Source organism: Sinocyclocheilus anshuiensis, unplaced genomic scaffold (genome assembly GCF_001515605.1).
Source record: "Sinocyclocheilus anshuiensis isolate Anshui unplaced genomic scaffold, SAMN03320099.WGS_v1.1 scaffold907, whole genome shotgun sequence".
Taxonomy (NCBI): domain Eukaryota; kingdom Metazoa; phylum Chordata; class Actinopteri; order Cypriniformes; family Cyprinidae; genus Sinocyclocheilus; species Sinocyclocheilus anshuiensis.
Window position 1 is genome coordinate 398016 of NW_015546133.1, and position 5964 is coordinate 403979.

At 34.3% G+C, this 5964-nt stretch overlaps 1 pseudogene; it reads left to right on the forward strand.

The window, feature by feature from the left end:
• LOC107701085 (1,4-alpha-glucan-branching enzyme-like) overlaps window positions 1-5964 on the forward strand; it is a 145657-nt pseudogene that overhangs the window by 11375 nt on the left and 128318 nt on the right.

Below are 5964 nucleotides of genomic sequence, written 5' to 3' on the forward strand. Positions count from 1 at the left end.
ATATTTATATATATATATATGTGTGTGTGTGTGTGTGTGTGTCTGTGTGTGTGTGTAAATATGTCACACCTTCAAACTGTTTGGACTTTGTTTTCAGCTTGCACTGTTTTTACTGTTAGTTAGTTGTCATGATTTCTGATTAGTTGTCATTTAGTTCAGATGTGTGTCATTAATTATCCTCATTTCTTGTATACTTAAGTCCCCTGTGTCTAGTCATTTGCTGTCAGGTCTCGACTATGTTCCATTTGTTGGATGTTCCATTCTCTCTGTTTGGGTTTATCTGCCTGTGGATTTATTAAAGACTGCCTATTCCTTCATCATCGTGTTTATGTGTACTACAACACAGCGTGGTGACTATATATATATATACAAAAGGTTTACATATAAGCATATTATTGTTCATGTCAAAGGCTACCCATATGCAAAAAAAAACAAAAAAAAACGAGAGGAAATATATAGATATGATTTAAACATAATAAAATATATAAATATAATATAACATATAATAACTAATATATTTTAACAAATATATATTCATAATATTTCTTATATATTATTACTTTATTTTACCATATATTCTCTTGCTTGTAACATGCTGTTCTAGTTTTTTTTTTATATATTTTATTTATAGGATACAGTATAAAGTGAAAGACTGCTGTCTATTGGTTATTTACGAGGGAAAAGAGAGCCAAAAACATTAAGAATTGAAAAATCTATTTTGTGATTGATTGCAAATGTAGTCTAACTTTAAGCATCACAGAAGTTATTTAATGCATAGTTATGGATGTGCAAAGCTATTGAGTATTGCCTAAAACTTCTGTCTTAACTCCCCATTTCATCATTTGATATAAAATCTGAATTTGTCTTCTGTAACAGCATAAAGTGGGAAATTCACGAAAATGTTATTCTACAGTACCTCTTCAAAATAAGGACTTGCATTAAGCCACTTAACCAAAGACAGTGTGCCATTAAGCATTAGCACAATTATAATCTATCAGGTAGAAATGTCAATTAACAGAATAGAGGAGGACACAGATCCCTGCTCATTTTTCAGTTGAGTGAGCAGATATGAACAGCGTAAAAAAAAAAAAAACTGGCAAAATACTTTAAAAAAAAAAAAGTCAAGCCACAAATGAGATTTCATCAGCAAGCTGATGCTTTGTTTTTCTTTTTCCTGAGTATTTCACACATTTCAAACAGACATTAAAACATGTTTTAACAAATCAGTTAGAGATTTTATGTAGTGGGTTTAATTTATTCAACATTTAATCTTTTCACTTTAAAATTGTGAACACATTGTCCACACACTCTGAATTTGATCCACTTTCTAGACTGACATCACTAAATTACGTCAGTCTGAGATGTGTATCAAATTTCTAATGTCTTTTTGGTGAAAGCAGCAAGACCGAGGGAAGAGAAGAGCGAGGATCTCCTTTGAAAAGCTTTTCTAAAGGGTACAATTTGTTTTTTTGTTGTTGTTGTTTTTTTTTTTTAAGCTGTGTTAGCTCTTGTGTCAGTACAACAAACTTTGTTGAAAAGAGTTTGTTGAAAAGTGTGTGTATCTCTGCACCTGTGACTCGTTCACCGGATCTTCTGTGCAAAATACACTCTAAGAAATCCTGGGTTATTTTTTTAACCCAAATGCTGGGTTGAGCCTTTTGGGGGTTTTTTTTTGTGGGGGGGTTATTTTTTCAGTGTTTGGGTAGTTTTTGTGTTACCCAGCTCCTGGGTCAAATGTAACAACCCATTGTTTGGGGTGTTTTGCGGCTCTGGGTCAGACATAACAACCCAATGTTTGGGTAGTTTTAGTGTTACTCAGATTCAGGGTCAGACGTAACCCAGCAGTTGAGTTATTTATCGTTGGGATCTTGCGTCTTAACTTCACGAGAGAGCAGTTCTAAGCACCATCGAATTGATGCATTCTTCGGTAAAATACAGGTTTGTGTACATTTTATTTCATCTATAAAATCGTTACTGTGCTGTATATAGTTCAATTTTATGCAGAGTAACATACAGGCGCGCGGTGTGAATCAACTGAGTGTCGCGGTCTTTTCGCGTGATGGAAAAGCCTGATGCTTTGCATAAAATAAACGATTTTATTCATAAAGATACAGAATATAATACTTTGTTTGGATGTTAAAACATGTCCTCAGAGCTGTTTATTGTTTGTTTATTGGTAGGTTATGGAGTCACAGCATGTTTCGGCTAGAGTGAAACGCTGGACGGCGGTCCGTTAGCAGTTCCCCGCTGAACATGACTCCAGCTCGGGCACGAGAACCAGCGCCGTTACGATGGACACAGAATAACAGAGACTGGTCGATTACACGTGAATTACTTCTATTTAATGTTAAATTTTTGTTCTAATGTTTGTTGAAGGAGTTTCAATATAGGCAATATGTATAGCCTATTAAAAACGATAAACAATGCTGTAAATGATAAATAAAGGAAGTTATCATGCAAACCAGTGGTTGTGTGGAGTATTTTAGAAAAGTTTAGAGGATTTAAGTTAATCTGTAAAGCTTATTTAATGTATGAAGTAAAAAAATAAGCTAGTAATATAGTAAAAATGAATAAACCCATTAGCTGGGTTAGATCAACCCATTATGCTGGGTTAAATAAACAACCCAATTTGCTTGGTAAATTTAACCCAAGATGGGTTCTGTCCTATATTTACCCAGCCCTTGGGTTAATAACAACCCAAATTGGGTTGTTTTTAACCCAGTGTTTTTTAGAGTGTAACTTTAAAATACAAGTTTTTTTTCTGTTATGCAAAGCTGACAGAGAAAGCTGAATATGAGTGATCTTCTTGTGTGAACTGAGGAAAACAACTGTCTGAAGTTGCAGAACTCTGGTTCTTGGAAGGGTGAGAAATGAAGCTTGGGTCCATAATGTCTTTAATTTGTATTTTCTCTGTATGTTTCTGTCTTGCTCTCTATCTCTGTTGTGACCTTAGATGCAAGCGGTTTGCAGAGCATCTGGCACAGCTGGAGGAGGCAGAAGAGATCTTTGATTGCTTCACGCTGAGCTATCGGTCCTTTGGAATTCAGCGGCGATCCGACAACGGTCTGGTCCTTAGGGAATGGGCACCGGGAGCGGAGGCCGTCTTCCTGACTGGAGATTTCAGTAAGCATCACTAAAAATCTGTCATGCAGAGACCTCTGTCTGTCACATCCAGGCACAAACCCTTCTTAATGGATAGCTCTATGAAGCAAAGTACAAGTGGTTTATTGTTTCCAAGGAAACAGGCTTTAATTTTAGGCCACTAATGCTTGAAATGCTTCATGCTTGCAGGACAAGGAATCTGCGGGGTTTGCATTGAGTGATTTATTAAGCCATAATGATGTGTTGCCAATTGTGTGCTTGTCTGGATTGTTTACAAGTAGTCTGACTAGGGCTGGGCGATCTAGCTAAAAAATGTATCAATGATATAATGTTTCATATCGTTCGGTATCGATAATTATTGACATTTTTTATAACCTTTTTTAAAACAAAAAGCAATATATATATTTTTTTATTTAACCACTGTATTTATAATTAACACAATTTATTGAGACAAACAACAAATATTTTTTGTTTTAACAATCAAACACAAAATAAAAATTTAATATCTCTTTTCTAATGTTTTATATGCAGATTAAAGAGGTCTTAAGGAAACTTTTGTCTTGTCTCCCGAGGCCACAGGAGGGCGCAATGAGCAAAATAATGCATTTAAATTGTCAACGCAAGGAAGTATCTCCTTACTAAAAAACGTGCATTACGTCTAAATTAACTCATAAAAATCAAATATAATTTCGTAAATTGCATAAACAATTATGAACAAAACAGCATCATGTATTTATACATTGCTTAATCCAAAGAACCGAAGTGGCATTCACACAGACTGCATTTAAAAAAACATATGAGACGCAGTGAAAATGAATAAACCTCCACAAATTTGTGACGTGTTTTCTAAACGTTTAAACTGTTTTAACTTTGCATGGCTTTCTATACATCTCTTGTGTGAGACGCGAGTGCAGCAGTCATATTTGTCCGTCTAAAAAATGCGCTAAATATGCGTTCTGTGTGAATGGCTTGGTTTCGGTTTTAACCCATTCAAGATCTTCTCCGCATTGAGCTTCTATATTTCTCTAATATTTTGAAAGAATAACGCAGCAGCGGCGCGTCTCGTGGCCTAGACTAACAAAACATTAAAATGCAACGTCACTTACATCGTCACCGCATCTCGCGCGCCACTGGTGACACTCCTTGATGCACACCTAACATTCAGATGCAAATGTTTATTTTCAATTCGACTAATATTCATTTTTTATTCAAAATCTCCTCATCACAGACAGGCACAGCACTCATTTCAGCATGTGTTCGTGTTTGTGTGTGCTGTCTGCGTCACTCATATTACGTGCCTATATCGTGCACTATATCGAAAAAATTTTCTATCGTTATCGAAGAAGGTGTACCGTCGATAAATATCTATACCGTTTTATCGCCCAGGCCTAAGTCTGACAGTATTGTTCTTTTAGAGACAGAGAGAGACAGAGAGGAAGAGAGAGTTGGACTGATGTTCTGATGTTAAGTTTTACTCCATTAAAAGCAGATTTGGAGTCTGTTAGAAGCAGGGTTCAAGATCTGGCTAAATTCCCTCTAATCTTCCCTCTAAATTCCCTCTAAGTTTGCGTCATCCCGACTGGCAAACTTCACCATTGTGTCTGAAAATTGAACTGATGCCCTGGTGGGAAAACGTGACTGAGATCGATTGATTGTCTAAGTTGACAAATTTCATCCAAGCTTCGTTTACATATGAAAGAAAGTCCTCTGTTGTATACAGACTGTGCATAATTTTTTGTTAAAGCTGCCAGTCCACAAAGGGCACCGGGGCACTTGGGAGCAAATTTGCTGAACATTGTGCCACTGCACTAATTGTTTCCATGTTCCTTTCTATAAGTGATAAATGGCCAATATTGAAATGACATTTTGTCTGAATAAATGAAAAATGAAAATGTCTTAAATTCAGTCATTTTAAATAATACAAGTAATTTTGGGCATCACAACATTGTAATGTACATTATAAAAATGTATATTTCTTTGAGATTTATAAAAGATTACATTAAAGTTTTATTATATTATGTTTTTAAATTTTAAATGTTTTAATTATGTTTAACATTTTATATAATGCTTTTCGAAATAAGTCTCTTATACTCATCAAGGCTGCATTTAATTGATCAAAAATAAAGTAAAAACAATAATGTTGTGATATATTTTTACAACTTAAAATAGCTGTTTTCTATTTTAATATATTTTAAAATGTAATTTATTCCTGTTATGTAAAGCTTAATTCATCACTTCAGTGTCACATAATCCTTCAGAAATCATTCTAATATACTGATTTGCTGCTCATGAAACATTTCTTCATATCATTTACTTCATTTATGTAAAGCAGTTTGAAACAATAAGTATTACACTATGCAAATAAACTTGAATTGAATTTAATTTAATTAGTAACAATGTTGAAAACATTGCTACTTTGTGTAAACGTGATATATTTTTTCTGCATTCTTTAAAAAATAAATATTTTTTAACATTAAAGATGTTTTTACTGTCACTTTTGATCAATTTAATGCATCCTTGCTGAATAAAGTATTATTTTCTTTAAAAAAAAAAAATAATAATTCTCTAATTTTGCCCAATAGCCAATACATCCCTAGATGTCATTGTCATGCTTTACAGCACTAACACCTCTATGGATGACACGTGAACAATGCTATCAGTGAACACAATTCATTTTTAGTGAATTTCACTCTCAATGTTCATGTCTTTCCCATCTTCATGTCCAGATGGTTGGTCAAATATGTGCATTACGCATGAAACGTGCATGAGGAAACTTTGATGTATGATGTTCAAAGCTTTCTGCTTCAGTGCTACTTGAATAACTGTCAGAGAAGAAAAGACAGAATGTGTAGCAAGAGAGAA